The sequence below is a fragment of the Jaculus jaculus genome, chromosome 10 (genome assembly GCF_020740685.1).
Source record: "Jaculus jaculus isolate mJacJac1 chromosome 10, mJacJac1.mat.Y.cur, whole genome shotgun sequence".
Classification (NCBI taxonomy): domain Eukaryota; kingdom Metazoa; phylum Chordata; class Mammalia; order Rodentia; family Dipodidae; genus Jaculus; species Jaculus jaculus.
In genome coordinates this window covers 79,823,610-79,844,337 of record NC_059111.1, presented here as the reverse complement: position 1 = coordinate 79,844,337, position 20,728 = coordinate 79,823,610, and the positions used below count along the sequence as shown (strand labels likewise).

The following is a 20,728-nucleotide window of genomic DNA, read 5'->3' as shown; positions in this document are numbered from 1 at the left end:
GCAAATTCCAGGTTAGCCAGGGCTAGAGTGAGACCCTACTTCTAAAAACTGAAAAAAAAAAAGAAAGAAAGAAAAAGAAGAAAAAGTATTATATGAACTGCTTAACGTCAATCTAGTTCAGAACATCTTGGTGGAACTGGAGGATATTTTGATACTTCTGGAAGATGTGAGGATGAGTAATAAAGTCAAAGGTTCAGCATGCAATCGCCTAGTGCAATGGTTTATTCAGAAATTATCACATTACAAGTTTTCACTGATTACTGCCAAGACTCAGTTTGTTAACTACAGCTGAGCTAAAGCTGTACCTAAAGTTTCTTCATCAAAACCTACAACACTCAAGTGCACACACCATTGGAAAAATCATTCAACTGAGATAATTCTCTCATCTGACATCTCACTTTAGGTAAATTCTTGTGACTTCAGCTGATTATTATTGCCTTACTTAAAAGTGAGAGTATATTTTATTTACAATAGCATTTTACAAATGCATATAACTAGTATATACAAATATGACCTACCAGCTGTCTGGTTTTCACACAGTGAGAACAGTAATCAGCCTTTTACAGTTTCTCACAGGCAGCTATTTTGTTTGTATTGCAAGGCATACATTTCTGGGATTCACTGAATTAAATGAATTAGAAACAGCTTTATACCAAATACAGCTTTAGGATCTTGTAATAAATCCAAGACTAAAGAGATAAAGATGGAATTTATCTTAACAAGAGCAAAATGTGTTCAGTTGATGTATAGTGTATATAAATAATGTTTTAATTTATAATAAAGCATTATGATCCCAAATGATAATTATAGTGATTAAATGAGTAATTCACCTTATATAAAAATTGCTGGACATAAATGGTAAAATAGACATCCCTTATAGTAATTAGAGAAAAGTAAGTAAAACCAATGATGTTTTACCCTACATATTAGCAAATGATTGACATTAATAATAATAAAGCTTAAAGAAAGGCAAGGCTGTTCTACTTATACATATTAGAAATTTATTAAGCTGTCAAACTGAAATTTGAAGGAAAATGGATGAAAGTAGGAGGAGATGTCATGAAACAAGAAAGGGGCACATATAACAGAAAAAAAAAAAAAACCTTTTTAAGAAAGGGGGCGGTACTAGAATACTTGTGAAGTGAAATTGGAAAGGGGAATACTGAGGGTGGGTGGTGCAAATATAGATGGGAGTAGAATGATGAGGCAAAGTAGGGGTGACTCAACCAAAATTAAGTATAAGAACGACTAAACAAATATGTAAATAATGCAATGTAGGAATAGTTTTAATTTTGTATATCTTGATAAAAATAAAAAAAAATACAAGTCAAAAGCTATAAGAATGCCCACAATGAGCAATTCTAAACTTCTGGTAATAAAGTCATGACAAAAGTTAACAATGTTGCACTGTACACATATGGCAAGTGTCTCATGTTTACTAGTCATACTACACTAAACCAAGGTCACTTGTGTTATGGATAACTAACAATAGGTTTAAGTTGACCTAAAATGCCAGGTTTATAAAGAAATGCATATTTGATTTATAAATCATCTGAATGGGTTGTTCTGTAATAACCAGCTATTAGTTCAAACCATTAGAAGATGTATTTCAATACATCACAGATTTAAGTATGATAAAAGTAAGGAAACATCTGCACTAAAACGATGATATTACCTAAACAATGTAATGTGGTGTGAAAGTCAAGTTCATGACGCATTTTAATTGATAGTGGAATAAGGAGGTAGCTGTGTATGTTCTAATTCCATGTGTAGCTTCTTGGTGAATACATCATGATGAAAACATTATAGACTAAATTAATCAACAAAAGACAAATAAAAAACTCAGACACTTATATTAAACAGATGACTTCATTCAATTTCTTAGCCTGGCAACATTTAGAGGGAAATTATCTTTAACTCTTTCTTGATAAAATGTCTACCTTCTGATACAGTAAAAACAATGCTTTAGGAAATTTTTCCTCAAACACATAAAAGTATAAACGGCCTTTAATTGTGAATTAGGTAGTAAAATGTAGAATGCTATATAAAACTAACAGATGATATGTATAACCTTTGTATTAAACTGTTGTACTTCTTCATTCTCAGATAGTACCATTCAAGAACATTGATATTTGTTATTTTGTTGTTTTTTGCTTGTTGTTATTGCTGTTGTTTTTGTTCTTGGTGGTGGTGGTGGTGGTATGTGTATGTGTGTGTGTTTGACACAGTATTTCACTCTGTAGCCAAGGTTGACCTCAAACTCATGATAACCTTGTGGACTCAACCAACCAAGTGCTAAGATTAGAGGCATTATCCACCATGACTGAGTTTAATTGATAAGTTATGTTACAATGAAGGTTGAACCCATGACTTCACATATGCTACATAAGTCTTCTACCTCTGTTGAGGGAGTCCACTTAACCACAACACAGTGTTTTTTTTACAACAATATGGTCTTCACAATTAAAAAAATGCTATAATATTCAGTAAACTTAATACCAATAAGTCAAATCAGCCATTCTTAAATTAATCAATTAATTTATTTTAACAATCTTCTGTCATATTTAATTTACTTGTGCACAAATATGTTCACACTGTGTGTGTGACTCCATGTGTGGGTTTGTATCTGCTAGTGTCTCTTGCCACTGCAACTGAACCCCAGACACTTATGCCATGTTTTGGGTCCTGCTTATGTGTATGGCTTGGAAAATGACTTGTGGCCGTCAGGCTTTGCAAGCAAACACCTTAACCATTGACTAATCATCCTAGTCACAGTTTTGTCAATTTAGATAATGATTTTGTAAGCATTTCTAGATACAACCAGAAGAAATTATAAATTTCAAAATATATTAGCTTTATTCATAACCAAGGAAACAGCTGTTTAGAGCAGCAGATAAATTATGGTAAAATACATTTTGAAGCCGGGCTTGGTGGCACATGCCTTTAATCCCAGCACTCGGGAGGCAGAGGTGGGAGGATTACCACGAGTCTGTGGCTACCCTGAGACTACATAGTGAATTTCAGGCTAGTATGAGCTACAGTGAGACCCTACCTTGAAAAGCCCTCCACACCTCCAAAAAAGTACATAATAAAATACGTTTTGTAAATTATAATGAGTACTTATCTTTCAAATTTCTAATATGTTTATATTGTAAAATGGCAAATATGCAAATTTAATTATAATTACCAATGTGGAAATAAATAAACATAATTAAGAGTTTTAACATTTTCAGGGTGTATGTGTTGGTGAATGTGAGTATGGGGAAGCAGTGCCGCCATTTCAGGGAGCTTGCCGACTCTGTCGCAGGGGCGGATCCCGAGCTGCCCAAACCGCAGCCCTGCTCTCCTGCATGGGCTCCTTTAATCCCATTGTTTCTTTTAGATTCGCCTGGGCCTTGACACTCTAGGAGCCCGATATTTGGGTTGGGCGGTACCACAGCCTGGGCCTAGGGGTTTATCAGTAGCAGAGGCAGAAGCAGACTTCACCGAGCCGAGCACAGGCACTGGAAAACCCACACAGGTGTTAAGAGAAAATGGCAGGCGATATTGATATTGAAGCCATGCTTGAGGCCCCTTACAAGAAGGATGAGAACAAGTTGAGCAGTGCTAATGGCCATGAAGAACGTAGCAAAAAAATACTTTGCATTTAAAATTTAGAACTTCTTACATGGAAGAGGTCAAATCCAGTTATAGCAAAACACCTTTACAGGAGAGGCCATATAACCAAAAAGTCTAAAGGCCCAGCCCAGTGGACCATTTACTTCAATGATGTTCAGTACAAAATTCCACTGCCACTAAAGACTTTGGAAAGTCCCATTTAAGTTGTAACAGGATTTGACTATTAGAATGGATTTTGATAACCATTTCTTTAGTTGTCAAATGTTTGTTGAAGCTGGAATTTGTTGTAGAGAAGTATACTAGTTTCTTGCACCCTTAATCTTTCACATAGGCTTTTATCACGGAAGAATGTATTTTCTGAATATCTTAGTATTCTGTCTTTTTACCTGATTGGGGTTGCCTTCAGATGTTGGAGGGGATTTGTTTGCAAGACTTTAAGAGGAAATAGGCATCCATCTTTGAGCAGAGCAACAGCTTTCTTTGTTCTTTTGTTTTGTTGTTGTTGTTTGTTTTGTTTTTATTTTTAGGGGATGAAATTCTTGCTTATCCCTTGATTTGAATTAATTATAAATACAACTTTTGGTGTTAGCCACCTCACAGAATTCTTTAGTTTGAAAGATAGTGTCAGGTTCTTGAGACAACAAAGTTGGAGTGTTAACTGTTGCCATTCTGAGCATTGGCATTACATTGACTTCTATATAATGAGTGTAGCCTAATTTTCTGTCATGTGCTACTTAGCATATATTTGTGACAGTCAGGTGGATTATCTTGAAATTTTAGACAAAGTTTCTGCCTCCTTGGAAAGCTCTACATCTCCTTGTGATTGGAGTGTGGGTTTCAAGATTCCAGAAGGAGAAAAAAAAAGAGCAAGAGCAGAAGTTGTAGTCATGAGCGAAAGAGAAGCAAAAGTAAGGAACAGAAGCGAAGTAGAAATAGAGAAAGAAAAAAAGAGTAAAAGCAGTGAACGGAAACGAAGTAGAAGCAAAGAAAGGAGATGAAGTCGCTCACGAAGTCAAGATCGCAGATTCCAAGGCCTCTACAGAAGTCCCTACTCTGGACCAAAATTTAACAGTGCCATCTGAGGAAAGATTGGGTTGCCTTATAGCATCAAACTAAGCAGACGACGTTCCCGAAGCAAAAGTCCATGCAGAAAAGACAAGAGCCCTGTGAGAGAACCTATTGATAATCTGACTCCTGAAGAAAGAGATGCAAGGACCGTTTTCTGTATGCAGCTGGCCACAAGAATTCGACCAAGGGATTTGGAAGAATTTTTCTCTACTGTAGGAAAGGTTCGAGATGTCAGGATGATTTCTGACAGAAATTCAAGACGTTCCAAAGGGATTGCCTATGTGGAGTTTGTTGATGTCAGCTCAGTGCCTCTAGCAATAGGATTAACTGGCCAACGAGTTTTAGGAGTGCCAATCATAGTACAAGCATCACAGGCAGAAAAAAAATAGAGCTGCAGCAATGGCAAACAATTTCCAAAAGGGAAGTTCTGGACCTTTAAGGCTTTATGTGGGCTCATTGCGCTTTAATATAACTGAAGATATGCTTTGGGGTATCTTTGAGCCTTTTGGAAGGATTGAAAGTATCCAACTCACGATGGATAGTGAAACAGGTCGATCTAAGGGATATGGATTTATTACATTTTCTGACTCAGAATGTGCCAAAAAAGCTTTGGAACAACTTAATGGATTTGAACTGACTGGGAGACCCATGAAAGTTGGTCATGTTACTGAACGTACCGATGCATCTAGTGCTAGTTCATTTTTGGACAGTGATGAACTGGAAAAGACTGGAATTGACTTGAGAACAACTGGTCGCCTCCAATTAATGGCAAGACTTGCAGAGGGAACTGGTTTGCAGATTCCAACAGCAGCACAAGTTTTACAGATGAGTGGCTCCTTGGCATTTGGTGCTGTGGCAGATTTGCAAACACAACTTTCCCAACAAACTGAAGCTTCAGCCTTAGCTGCAGCTGCCTCTGTTCAACCACTTGCAACACAGTGTTTCCAACTTTCTAACATGTTTAATCCTCAAACAGAAGAAGTTGGGTGGGATACAGAGATTAAAGATGATGTAATTGAAGAATGTAATAAACACGGAGGAGTTATTCATATTTATGTTGACAAAAATTCAGCTCAGGGCAATGTGTATGTGAAGTGCCCATCAATTGCTGCAGCTATTGCTGCTGTCAATGCATTGCATGGCAGGTGGTTTGCTGGTAAAATGATAACAGCAGCATATGTACCTCTTCCAACCTACCACAACCTCTTTCCTGATTCTATGACGGCAACACAACTTCTAGTTCCAAGTAGACGATGAAGAAAGACACAGTCCTTTATGTACATAGCTTTTTTTTCCTTGAGAATTCATCTTGAGTTATCTTTTATTTAGATAATAAAGAGACAAGAGTCTACTGTCATTTGTATACAATTCCTGTTACCTTGAAAAATAAAAATGTTAACAGGAAAAAAAAAAGTTTTAACATTTTCAGAATGATGATTTGCATACATTTTTTAAAGACCTCTCATATACTGATGGTAAGAATGTTATTTAGCACAACCATTATGGATAATACTACAAAATTTTCTCAAAATTTTGAAACACAACCATCTAGAATTTAATATTCCACTGATATATATGTATATTTATTTATGCACATATACACATACATAAAATGGTGATCTCCAACAAAAATATAACAACAATGCTCCTGATTATTTTAGTACTATTCACAATAGGTAAGATACTGAAAATCTAGGTTTATATAAATGAGTAACTTAAATTTATCTATACCAAATACCAATATATTAATAATATTACTTAGCAATAGAGAATGGATGCATGCCATTAACAACTAATTGAAAGGAGTCAGAGGATATTACATTATGTGAAATAAACCAGACACAGAAAGACAATGATCATATATTTTCTCTTATAAGTAGAGGTAAAGAAGTTGAATTAAAAAATAGAATTATTGACTTCTGGTTAAGATGGTGGCTTAGGTACCATGCCAAAGCAGACTAGGGGGGAAAAAGACTGAAAAAATTCAGCAAAATACACACTTTTACTAAAAAGTGAGGTGTATAGAGAATTGAAACTGCAGTGCAGAAGTAGAAGAGATCCAGAGCCTGCACAGACCGGCAAAAGTGGCCCTGGCAGGTCCATGAACTGCGACAGCAGTGCACCAGAAAGCCACCAGACTCGGCTCCAGCCGCAGGAAAAGCCAGGTGAGGGGAGCTTCCACTCACACCGGAGCTCTCCACAACTCAAGAAATGTGAAGGGAGAGCGGCAGTGAGCAACGGAGGAGCAGATCACAAGGTAGAAGAATATGTGGAACAGCAAGAAAACAACAGCAGCTGCAGCTCCCTGCCCTCCCCCACCACCTGTGCCCAGCTCCAGGGAACAGAGAAGCAGTCCCTGGACCGGCCACACCAAATTGAGCTGACAGCAGGACCCAAGCAGGAGCAGAGTCCGGCAGTAACATCAGTGGCTCCAACCCCAGCAGCAGTGGCCCCAGCAGCGGCAGATCCAATAGTGGCAACAGTGGCAGATCCAGCAGCAGCAGCTTCACAGGCAGCAGTCATAGATCCAGCAGCAGCAGTGTTGGACCCAGCAGAGGTAACAGACCCAGCAATGGCAGCTTTAGCAGCTATGGCAACAGATCCAGCAATGGCAGCTTCAGGAGCAGCAGTGCCACTTCCATCAGTGGGGGTGCTGATCTGCAGGGCCACAGTTGCCAGGCTCAGTTTTCCCTGCAGGAAAAGCCAGTGCCCAGCTCCAGAAATCAGAACAGCAGCCCAACCACACAGCCAGCAACATGACTGAGACCAAAATCATCCAAAAAGTAACTGGAATTGAACCAGGGAAGGTCCTTACTTGGTCACAAGCTGACTTGGATCCCTCAACAGACCAGAAATCTTAACCTCTTTGTTGACAGAGGATCTGGTTGTTATAATAACTACTCTTGCATAAATATATGGTGCCGTTTTTGATTGAATGTGTACAGTGTTTAGTTAAATTTTAGAATCTACCTGTATTTTATTCTACTCAGCTTACTTGAATACTCCCACAGCAGGGAAACTCAACCTCTAGGAACACATTTGTAGATACTCTGAGAGTCTTAAGAGCCACAACTAACACCTTAAGCTCCTACCCTGAAGATATATAACATCAAATCAATTGATACAGCTAAGAACACCCAGCTAGCTAGAAAATCCAAGCATTAACTTAATCCAAGATGCAAAAATATATACATTGTAACACAAGACACACTAAAAAGCAAGACAATATAAATCCACATAAAAGTATTAATGCAACAGAAATGACTTCCAGTGAGAACGACTTAGAGGAAATGCCTGAGAAACAGTTCAAAAGAATGATAATAAATATGTTCAAAGAGGTCAAAGAACAAATCAAAAGAATCAAAGAAGAAATCAAAGAGGAAATCAAAGGAATCAAAGAGGACGCAGGATACCAATTTAATGAAATAAAGAAGACAATACAAGACATAAATAAGGAAATAGAAATAATAAAGAAAAACCAGTCAGAATTCCTAGCAATGAAGAATACAGTTAATGAAATAAAAAACTCTGTAGAAAATCTCACCAGTAGGATGGATGAGGGAGAGGACAGAATATCTAAGCTAGAAGACCAGGTGGCAGATCTAATATAGTCCAACAAAGAGAAAGACAAACTTATAGAAAAGTATGAGTGGGAATTTCAAGATATTCGGAAGAGTATGAAAAGATCCAATATAAGAATTCTGGACATAGTAGAAGGAGAAAAATTCCACTCCAAAGGCATAGTAGGTATCTTCAACAAAATCATAGAAGAAAACTTCCACCAAATTGGGAAAGAGGTGCCAATGCAGATACAGGAAGCCCTTAGAACCCCAGAGAGACAAAACCTGGAAAGAGCCTCTCCTAGTCATATTATAATCAAACTACCAAACACACAAACCAAGGAAAAAATATTGAAAGCAGTTAGAGAGAAAAATCAAGTTGCCTACAAAAGTAAGCCCATCAGGATCACAGAGGATTATTCAACACAAATTTTAAAAGCCAGAAGGGCTTGGAGTGATGTATTCCAAGTTCTGACAGATAACAACTGTTAACCAAGGTTACTTTATCCTATAAAGCTATCCATTCAAATAGACAGAGAAATAAGGACATTCCATGACAAAACCAGGTTAAAGGAGTATTTGAAGACAAAACCAGCTCTACAGAAAATACTTGATAGGATCCTCCATGCTGACGAAAAGGAAAGGATCACATATAAGGAACCTGGACAAAACAAGCAATATTCAAATACTAGTTAACACAAGAAAGCAAAGGTAGAACCGGAACCAGAAAAAAAAAAAAAAAAAGGCAACCATAAATACACACCTTTCTCTTAAAATTAATGGCCTCAATGCCCCAATCAAAAGACATAAGTTTGAAGACTGGGTTAAAAAGCAGTATCCTATAATTTGTTGTCTCCAAGAAACTCACCTTTCTAAAAAGGATAGACATTATCTTAGGGTGAAAGGTTGGAAAATGGTGTTTCAAGTAAATGGGCCTAGAAAAAAAGCAGGGGTTTCTATCCTAATATCTGACAAGGTAGACTTCAGTCCAATGTTGGTCAAGAAAGATAAGGAAGGTCACTTTACATTGACAAAGGGCACACTCCATTGGAGGACATTACAATCCTAAACATATATGCACCTAACATGGGGACTCCCAAATTCATCAAAGAAATACTATTAGAATTAAGGTCACAGATAACACCAAACACAGTGGTGAAGGGTGACTTTAACACCTGACTCTCATCAATTGACAAGTCATCCCAGGAAAAAATAAACAGAGAGGCATCTGGACAAAATGAGGTCATAGAAGGAATGGACCTAACAGATATATACAGGACATTTCATCCAAATGCTTCAGAATACACATTCTTTTCAGCAGCACATGGGACATTCTCTAAAATAGACCATATATTAGGACACAAAGCAAGTCATAACAAATACAAGAAAATTGAAATAATTCCTTGCATTCTATCTGACAACAATGGAATTAAATTACAAATCAGTAGCAAAAAAGCTATAGAGCATACACAAAATCATGGAAACTAAATAATACACTACTAAACAATGAAAGGGTCAATGAAGAAATCAAGAAGGAAATCAGAAAAGTTATAGAGTCAAATGATAATGAGAACATAACATATCAAAATCTCTGGGACACAATGAAGGCAGTTCTAAGAGGTAAATTTATAGCCTTAAGTGACTATATTAAGAAATTAGAAAGGTCACAAGTAAACGACCAAATGCTTCACAAACTTAAAGCCTTGGAAAAAGAAGGACTAGGAAAACCAAAAATCAGTAGATGGGAAGAAATAATAAAGATTAGGGCAGAAATTAATGAAATACAACAAACAAACAAAAAACAATCCAAAGAATTAATGAAACAGAGTTGGTTCTTTGAAAGGATAAATAAGATTGATAAACCTTTAGCAATTCTGACCAAAAGAAAGAGAGAAGAGACACAAATAAATAAAATCAGAGATGAAAATGGTAACATTACCACAGATTCCAGAGAAATTCAAAAAAATCATAGGGAAATACTATAAAAGCATATACTCCACAAAGTATGAAAATCTGAAAGAAATGGATGATTTCCTTGATTTATATGACCTACCTAAATTAAATCAAGATGAGATTAATTAACTAAATAGACCAATAAGAAGCATGGAGATCCAAACAGTTATCAATAATCTCCCAACTAAAAAAAGCCCAGGCCCAGATGGATTCACTGCTGAATTTAACCAGACCTTTAAGGAAGAGCTAACACCATTGCTTCTTAAGCTTTTCCAGGAAATAGAAAAAGAAAGAATTCTATAATACTCCTTCTATGAGGCCAGCATCACCCTGATACCAAAACCAGGCAAAGATTAAAAAAAAAAAAAAAAAGAAAGAAAGAAAATTACAGACCAAGCTCCCTCATGAACATAGATGCAAAAATTCTCAACAAAATATTGGCAAACAGAATACAAGAGTATATCAAAAAGATCATTCACCTTGACCAAGTAGGCTTTATCCCAGAGATGCAGGGATGGTTCAATATACGCAAATCTATAAATGTAATACATTACATAAACATGTTGAAGGACAAAAATCACATGATCATCTCAGTAGACACAGAGAAATCATTTGACAAAATCCATCATCCCTTCATGATAAAAGTCCTACAGAGACAAACACACAGAGAATGAAACCAGAGAATCACTCCCATTCACAATTGCATCAAAAAAAAAAAAAAATAACAAATAAAGTACCATGGAATAAACCTAACCAAGGAAGTAAAGAATCTTTACAATGAGAACTTTAAAACACTCAAATGAGAAATTGAAGAAGACACTAGAAAGTGGAGAAACATCCCTTGTTCCTGGATTGGAAGAATCAATATTGTGAAAATGGCAATCTTACCTAAAGCAATCTACACATTTAATGCAATCCCTATCAAAATTCCAATGGCATTCTTCATAGAAATAGAAAAAACGATCCAAAAATTTATTTGGGATCACAAAAAACCTTGAATATCTAAAATAATACTGAGCAACAAAAAAAAATAAGGCTAGTGGTATCACTATACCAGATTTTAACCTATACTACAGAGCCATAGTAACAAAAACAGCATGGTACTGGCACAAAAACAGACATGTAGATCAGTGGAACAGAATAGAGGACCCAGATGTAAGCCCAAGTAGCTATAGCCACCTGATATTTGTTAAAAATGCCAAAAATACTCATTGGAGTAAAGACAGCCTCTTCAGCAAATGGTGTTGGGAAAACTGGATATATATCTGCAGAAGGGTGAAAATAGATTCTTCTCTCTTTCCATGCACAAGAATTAAGTCCAAATGGATTAAAGACCTTCACATCAGACCTGAAACTCTGAAACTGCTAGAGGAAAAAATAGGGGAAAGCCTTCAACATATTGGTCTTGGCAAAGACTTTCTGAATACGACCCCAATTGCTCAGTCAATAAAACCACAGGTTAATTACTGGGACCTCATGAAATTACAAACATTTTGTATTGCAAAGGACACAGTGAAAAACGCAAAGAGGCAACATACAGAATGGGAAAAAAATCTTCGCCAGCTATATATCTGATAGAGGATTAATATCTAGGATATAAAACGTACTCAAAAAGTGAAATAACAAGTAATCAAACAAGCCAATCAAAAAATGGGCCATGGAACTAAATAGAGCATTGTCAAAGGAAGAAATACGAATGGCATATAAGCATCTAAAAAAATGTTCTACGTCATTAGTCATCAGGGAAATGCAAATTAAAACTACATTGAGATTCCATCTCCCTTCTGTCAGATTGGCCACCATCATGAAAACAAATGATCATATATGTTGGCGCTGATGTGGAAAAAGAGGAACCCCTCTACACTGCTGGTGGGAATGCAATCTGGTCCAGCCATTGTGGAAATCAATGTGGAGATTCCTAAAACAGCTGAAGATTGATCTACCATATGACGCAGCTATAGTACTCCTGGGCATATATCTGAAGGAATCATCTCATTTCCTTAGAAGTACGTGCTCAACCATGTTTATTGCTGCTCAATTCATAAAAGATGGGAAATGGAACCAGCCTAGATGTCCCTCAACTGATGATTGGATAATGAAATTGTGGCACATTTATACAATGGAGTTCTACTCAGTAGTAAGGAAAAATGAAGTTATGAAATTTTCAGGAAAATGGATGGATCTGGGAAGGATCATACTATGTGAGGTAACCTCGACCCAGAAAGCCAAGCACCACATGTTCTCTCTCATATGTGGATCCTAGCTACCGATGATTGGGCTTCTGCGTGTGAAGGAAAATACTTAGTAGCAGAGGCCAGTAAGTTAAAAAGGAGATATAAAGGGAAGAGAAAGGAAGGGAGGAGGTTGCTTAATAGGTTGATATTATATATATGCAAGTACAATGATTGAGATGGGGAGGTAATATGATAGAGAATGGAATTTCTGAGATGAAAGTGTGGGGGGAGGGAGGGAATTACCATGGGATATTTTTTTATAATTATGGAAAATGTTAATAAAAATAAAAAATAGAATGATTATTATAGAGGTTATGAAAGAGTTGAGGATAGATAAAGGGCAGATGAACTTGATCTGTCCACAATGGATGCATGTACTGAACTATGACATGAAACCCCATCAACATGCAAGTTGTTACAACTTAATAAATTTTTAATGAACAATTAAAAATGTATTGTAATTACATAGTCATTTTGATAAACTGATAAAAATAAAGTTGATCTGCAGTGCCATGACCATGGCCACAGGTATAGAGATGTGAGAAATTGGATAATAATTCAGGGAAAAGTTTAGTTTCCACCATCATTTTAGGGTAATGTATGTCAGAATATGGTAGCTTTTTCTGAGATGAATATTTAACTTATTAGTTGAGCAGTTATATGTTTGCATGTATCTTTACAGGAATAACAGGTGGTAGAGTTATTGTAAATAATGTGGGGCTAGAGTGATGGCTTAGTGTTTTAAGGAGCTTTCCTGCAAAAGCAAAATGCCTGTGTTTGAGTGTCCATTACTCACTAAAAGCCAACAGCACAAAGTTGCACATGCACTTGGAGTTCCTTTGCAGTGACAGGCTGCCCTAGCACACTCATTCCCAATCTCTCCTTCTCTCTCTTTTCTCTCTCAAATAGATGGATAACTAACTAAATAAATAAATAAATAAATAACTGTGCCCTTGGATTAGCAGTCATATTTTAAAAGCACTAAACAGGATTAAATGTTCCCTCAAAACCTAAAGGGTAAACTCATTTTCCAAAATAATATTCAGTCTAATTTTTTCACAATTTTCTTTATATTTAAAATCTATGAATCATGATGTTTCCCAACATTTTTATACTTCAATGTAAAGCAGGAAGTTCTGGTGTGCTATTGTCAAATAAAGGACTATAAATAACAGTAGAAGTAGTGTACATTTAAAAGATGTACAAAGAGGAAATACAAAAATGATGACTGAGTACATATATATGAATGGCATAATGTAAATATAATCTCGTGTATGCATGCATTGAAATATTGCATGAGACTCCATTAAGAGATGGCAGCAGTAAGTGATGTCTTCAGCAACAGGGTTTTACCTTTTAGCTCAGGCAGGTAATCAAGTGCTTTTCCAAAAGTCTCTCTTATTTGGGGGAATCTCTTAGGTCTCTCAGATCAACATCTCAATGTGGATTGTAAACAATCTCTGCTACTGGGTGTTACAAACCAAAGCCAAATGTTTTACACCTAGGCCTCATTCCATCCTCTCCAGGACCTTTCTTAGCAGACAATCCCTACAGTGTTATATCTTTTAGTCTGCTATCCAGGAGGAAGGTTTCTATGGTACCAATTGATTTTGGATTGTGTCTTGTGTATATTTTCCCCTTCCTCCAATTCCTCTCCCCCTGAACTCTTCCATCCCGTTTATCTGTCCCTTTAGTTGTCTGTCAGATATGCATGCCACTCAAATTGTTCCAAGTCAGAATCCTATGGAGAACAAAATCATGGACTCCAATGAGAAACTCCCACCAATCTTTGTTGAAATGGGAGGCCAAACCCATCAAAATCTCTCTAAATTAACACTGCTTTTCCCCTGTAACTAATCCTGATATTACTCTCTATTGGAGGATGCATTTCTGTTTGTCTTTTCCAGAAAGCAGCAAGAACCAAGAGCAAACAAAATCCATTGACAAGACAAAGGTAGCGGACTTCCTGGCAAGAGATGAACCACCCCTCACACAGTAGCTGGAGCCTCTTGAAGCCATAGAGAGGAATTGGTGAGATGAACAACAGCACTGCTTCCAAGCCATGCCTAACAACTTGTGCAAGGATGATGGAGAAAGACACTGAGGATACTCAAATCACACCAAAGAGAAATCGAGAAGCTGCTAAGAGCTCTACACTAATGTAGACTTAAAGCACACCCATGGAGGTTCAGGGAATTTTGCTGAAGAGGGGCAGAAAGAATGTAAGAGCCATAGAATGGGAGGAAATATCCAAAGGTATTAACAACCCCCACACAATCTGACTGCTGCTCTAACAATTCATAAACCTCAAATCCATGGTAAATTCCAGCTATCCCACTAAGGAGGGCCCTCAGTAGAATGGGGACATGGAGGAGGGAGGAGGGAAATGATGGTACCAACATATGATGTGTCCATGTAAAGTATCTACTTAATAATTAATTAATTAATGGATAAACATTATAAGAGATAGGGGATGACTAAATGATGCAAGCATGAAAGCCTGAGAGACCATGTATTTTATATCCATCTCCCATATAAAGACTCAGGAATGTCCATGCACATCAATATCTCCATTTTCTTCTAGAGGTTTGGGTGGAGACAGTAGAATCACTGGGGCCCACTGGTAAGACAATCTGAACAAAAGTGGCAGCACAAGGTTCAAAAAGAGACTATTCCTCAATAAAACAACATTAAAGAGAAAGAGAGAGCACCCAACACTTCCCTTTAGCCTCCACACATGTATGCCATCCCACATGGGCAGATGAACACATGCATATAGTATACATACTTACACCACATAACACATAATACATACCTTTGCAAAATATAAATTTTATTGTATGTATGAGTTAAAATAAATTCATACTGAAAGTAATTAATTGAAGTCTGTTAATTGAAATCACTGAATGGAAATACAGTGAATAATGAGTTAGAGTTAGGTCAAATTGCAAATAGCTTACCAACAGTTTTACTATTGACCTCCAATGACAAGAAATAATTTATAAACTGTCTTCTCAACCTAAAACACTGTTCTACTTCTTGACTTAATGCCTTGTTGACTCTTCTACCATAAATCTGACTAGCAACAAGATTTATTTGACATTCCCTGGTAGATCATTATTTTGTACATGAATAAACACTTGTACTGCCAAAGATTGGTCATGAATAATTTAGGAAGTAATCAACTTGTTTTTGTATGTGCTGCCTATATAGAACATATGGGAGAAAATTAAATGTTACTATTTAAATCTTTTCATTAAGGAGAAATGGCAAATAAGAAAACAAGAATAAAACTTCTATTCAGTTAATATAGCTATGCATTACCAGCCTATGATATAAATGTATACACAGATATACATAAGTGTATAAAAGTTTGCTATTTCTGTACATATGTAAGTAGATATATATATATAGATAGATAGATAGATAGATGATATATAGAAAGATATAGACCTAGATATGATATATAGATATATATGTTAATCATCAAATAATACCATTATATAACATATATAATCTATACATTAAATTATCCAATAACTTATGCTTGAATGGTCATATTAAAGATTTCAAGGAGCAATAGAAATGACTCAGTGGGTAACGGTCCTTACTTTTCAAGCATGAATACTTACATACATAGCTGGGCATGTTCACACAGGCTTCTAATCTGAGTGTTGAACAAGGTGCAGATAGAAGACTCACTAGAGCTTTCTGGTCAGCCAGTCTAATTGAAAAATAATCTAACAAGTGAAGGAGACACCCTGATCTCAAAGAAATAAGGCAGTAAAATGATAGAGAAGGGCACCCAAGTTCCTTCTCTGGTTTCCCCCACTTGTATGCACAAAGGCACAGACACTTGCATACCATATGCAAACACAGAGAGACAGACACACACATACACACACTAAATACTACACAAAAACAAAAATAATCAAGTATACTATTTCAACATTTAATCCTAAAACAAAAGTATAGAAGAGAGATTTAATGTACAGCTTCTAATATTCATAAAATAATTTTTATTAGTTATGTACACAGTGTGTATACAGCTATGTTGGTACCATAGTTAGCCTCCTCCTAGTCCTTCCTCCTCTGAAGGGACCCTCCTCATTGGGGATTGTATGTTGTGCAATGTGGATAGCCATCAGTTATGGGGAAGAGGCAATGTCTCTGTGTATATTGTCCCAACTTGTGGCTCTGACAATCTTTCTGCCCCCTCTTCCACAAATTTCCTTGAGACATGTTGTTTTAGTTTTAGGTCTACTTCAGTAATGAGGTCTTGGGAGCCTCTGTGTCTCTGGATCTCTTATTTGGTAGGAGTTGAATGTCCTCTGTGTCTCCTTCACCCTTGTGCTGGTATCCGGTTCAATAAGAAATCAGCACTCTTGCTCATTTCCCCAATTATGATATGGTTTCAGCTGGGGTCCTGATGAGGTGTGATGGGCTAATTCTCTCCTCAGGTTCTGCATCCATCTGAAAAGAGAAGCAAATTCTCCAGTGGAGAGTGAAATATAATAATTTGAACATAGAATTTTCAGTGTCTAAATAGTAATTGTAGAAAGAGGGTAATTGCCAGAATTAAACCTTGACTACTCTTTCAAGTCCAAACATGTGCCATATGTAATAATAATTTTCTAAAATTAGAATAGAAATTGTTAGCTTAGCAATAGAAAGACTACATGAATATACTCTTAAGCTCTTCTCTGACAAAACCTAACACGATTTTTTGAAAACTTTTGCATGTGTGTGATAATGTTCATGTGTTTGTATGTCTTCATATGTGTGTGGACTCACATATGTGTATGGGTGCATATATATATATATGCAGAGACCATTGAACAGCCTCAGATATTATACTCAAGAATGCAATCCAACTCTTTTTGAAACAGGTTCATTTATTGGACTGGAGTTCACTGAGTACACTGTCTACCCAGGGGTCTCAAGGCTCCTCCTATCTCCACCTCACTAGTGCTGGCTCTAACGATAAGAAATGACAGCATTGGCATTTTGCATGAGTACAGGGTAACAAATCATATCCTCATTTTTGTAAGGCAAAGTCTTTATCCACTGAGCTACATGTCCAGCCTCTAGGGTAGTCTTAATCATTTGTATAGGAAAAATATCTTTAAAAGATTTATGTTTTACAATCACATTTTTAGTACATTGTCCATTTATTAATTCAGATCTAATATTAATTACATATATAAATAGAGTTCACCATTTTTTTCTGAATTAACAAATGCAAGAAATGCTGCTTCTACTTTTCTTTTGGGGCATGTTGTTAATTTATACCCTTAGTTAAAAAACTAAGAAATTCTTATTGTTTATTTCAGTATTTTATTTCATTTGAAATTGTTTGCGAAAATTTATTTAGGCATAAAGTAAAAATACATAATGGCTTTTAAATATTATATTTAGTTGTGGTGAGCAGCATCTATTAGTCACTTCTGGTAGCCTGTTTGTTTCTTCAATGACAACATGTCAGGTGTGGATATTAAAAAAATAAAAGGTGTTGGGCTGGAGAGATGGCTTAGCGGTTAAGCGCTTGCCTGTGAAGCCTAAGGACCCCGGTTCGAGGCTCGGTTCCCCAGGTCCCACGTTAGCCAGATGCACAAGGGGGCGCACGCGTCTGGAGTTCGGTTGCAGTGGCTGGAAGCCCTGGCGCGCCCATTCTCTCTCTCTCCCTCTATCTGTCTTTCTCTCTCTGTCTGTCGCTCTCAAATAAATAAATAAATAAAAAAGGTGTATATTAGAAAACATTTTAATTATTTGCAAGCAGAGAGTAAGAGAGGGAAACACTGTGTGTGTGTGTGTGTCTGTGTGTCTGTGTGTGTCTGTGTGTGTGTGTGTGTCTGTGTATGTGTGTCTGTGTTGATGCAACAGAGCCTCTGTCAAATGCAAAATATCTTCAGATGCATGTGCTACTTTATTCATCTTGTTTTATGTGCATGTTAGGGAATTTAATCTGGGCCAACAAACTTTGCAAGCAAGCACTTTAACTGCTGAGCCATCTGTCCAACACAAGACTCTATACTTTAAAAAACAACAGAATTATTTCTAAGGCATATATTGTAAGAATGTTGGAAAAGCATATTATGTCTTTAGTACTTCATTTATTTTATCTGATATATCTCAATCAAATTTGAAAAAATATGTTGAAAATGTCTTGGGATATATGTCAATTTAAGAGTGTTTGTCTTGTATTCACAAAGGTCTGATTTTGATCCCTAGCACCACTAACTAGTTTGTATATGCCTGCAGTCCCAGAACTTTGGAGTTGGCAACAGAAGGATCTGAAGTTTAAGCTCATTGTTGGCTGCATAGTAAATTAAGGCAAGCCTGAAATACAGAAGATCCTGTCTCCAAAACAAAATTGGTTAACACCACTGATAAAATTACAGATAATATGTAATTCATGCATTCATATCCTACATATTTTCTACAACTTGTATTAATTATATGAACAATATAATGTATAATTTTGATGTGAAATAATTAACAGGGAGAACTAAAATGTTAAATGCAATGCAATATTGCTACACGAGGAAGCTCATCATAGGATCCTTATTATATAGCAACAGTAAAGATTGCAAAGTGATTTTATTTTTCACTTGATATTTCCTTACAGTACAATTTTGTAGATTAATAACTTTACACTCTGAAATCTGAGGTCAAGATATTAATTCTACTATATTTGCAAGGCTACATTGACTTCTCTGTCTGTAGAAACATTTCTTAAATTTCATTCACATGGCATTTTGACTTCATGATAATCATTCTGAAAAAGAAAGGGTGATGAATGTAAAATATTTTCTCTGTTCTTACACAAAAGCCTCATAGGAATGTAGAGGAGAAATATAGCTAAGAAGATGACTCAAATGCACCCTGAGATAAATCCTGGGATACAAAATGCAAGATGTGTAATAAACTTAAAATGTCACACTTACACAAACAAAAATGGAAGCATACAGAAGGGTATCTGAAAGGTGACATCTAAACAAAATCTTGAAGGGTATATTGAATTTTATTAGAGACTTATGTATGCTACAGTTAACAGTAAGGGGAGGCATGTTGTAGGAGCTCTAAGTTTCAAAAATTGCTAAAATATGCATGCATCAAATAATCACATTTATTAGGGTCTGTGATATTTTGTGAATATGAAATTTTTCTATTTCAGTTCCATTATTTCTTTATTATGTATCTTCTAATATTGCATCACTCCATACAAATGTTTTAATTAACTGAGTTATATATTTAGTAGACTGTTAAATCTAGAAATAAAGTACAATATATGAAATGCATGGAGCATATGGAAAAAGTAGAGAAAGCATTTAAAAGTCTGCTATAAGGAATGAGTGAGAGCTGAAAATATGGACAGAAGTTAAAAGAACTTGCTTGCAAAGCCTGACAACCTGGGGTCACTCCTCAGTACCGAGGTAAAGCTAGATGCACCAAATGGTGCACGTTTCTGGAGTTTATTTAAAGCAGTCCTAGGCCTTGTTATAGCCATTCTTTCTCCCATATTTTAAAATACTTGAAAAGAACAGATGTGTACTGAAAGAAGAAAGAACAAAATGTCCATGAATGTGTGTGAATGTAAGAACAAAACCTCCATTTATCAGCAGAGTAACTTATAGTAAATCACATCATTTCAAGTACTCTTGTATCTTATATACAATATTGAATTTATAATAGCTACTGAGTTATGTGATTTGATCATTGTATGAACAAAATCTTTACATCAGTATGTTTTTTCTGGTTTGCACAGTATTGTGAAAAAATATGGAACATTTCTTTAGTTCGTTTCTCTTCCTTGCACATTGGACATTGTCATCTTATCTGTATCATTAAAATTTTAGTATCTGTGCTACAAAGTGCATACAAGTCAGGATTTTTAGCATGAAGGCACCAAATTAATGTTTTAATTTTTGTTTTCAAGGAGAGAGCGAGAGAGATTGAGAGAGACAGATGCCAATCCTCCAGCCACTACAAACAAAGTCCGGATGCATATGCTATTCATTAGAGTTCTAAGTAAATTCACTTTTCTATACACTAATTTATAAAGATTTTTTTTGAACTTTACTCACAATCATTACCTCTAATTTACCATAGGCCATATAATCTAAAATAAAATCACATAACATGGGCAAACAGACCATTTTGAAGCTACACAGTATAAATTTAGATAAAAGAATGGAGATTAAATATTGATCTTACAGAGCTTAAAGGGGTGGTGCACATAGACAATTAAATAGTTTTGATCAGATGTGAGGTTCAGTGGAGTCCTTACAAAGT

The 20,728-nt window shown here is 36.1% G+C and overlaps 1 non-coding gene and 1 pseudogene across 1 annotated transcript; one reads left to right on the top strand and one right to left on the bottom strand.

The window, feature by feature from the left end:
* Positions 1-4,682: 4,682 nt before the first annotated feature.
* On the top strand, positions 4,683-6,049 carry LOC123464035 (annotated as a pseudogene).
* A 14,160-nt stretch (positions 6,050-20,209) lies between these two features.
* On the bottom strand, positions 20,210-20,313 carry LOC123464232. The gene has a single exon (XR_006639467.1). It is a non-coding gene; the product is annotated as a U6 spliceosomal RNA (small nuclear RNA).
* Between the last annotated feature and the right edge of the window lie 415 nt (positions 20,314-20,728).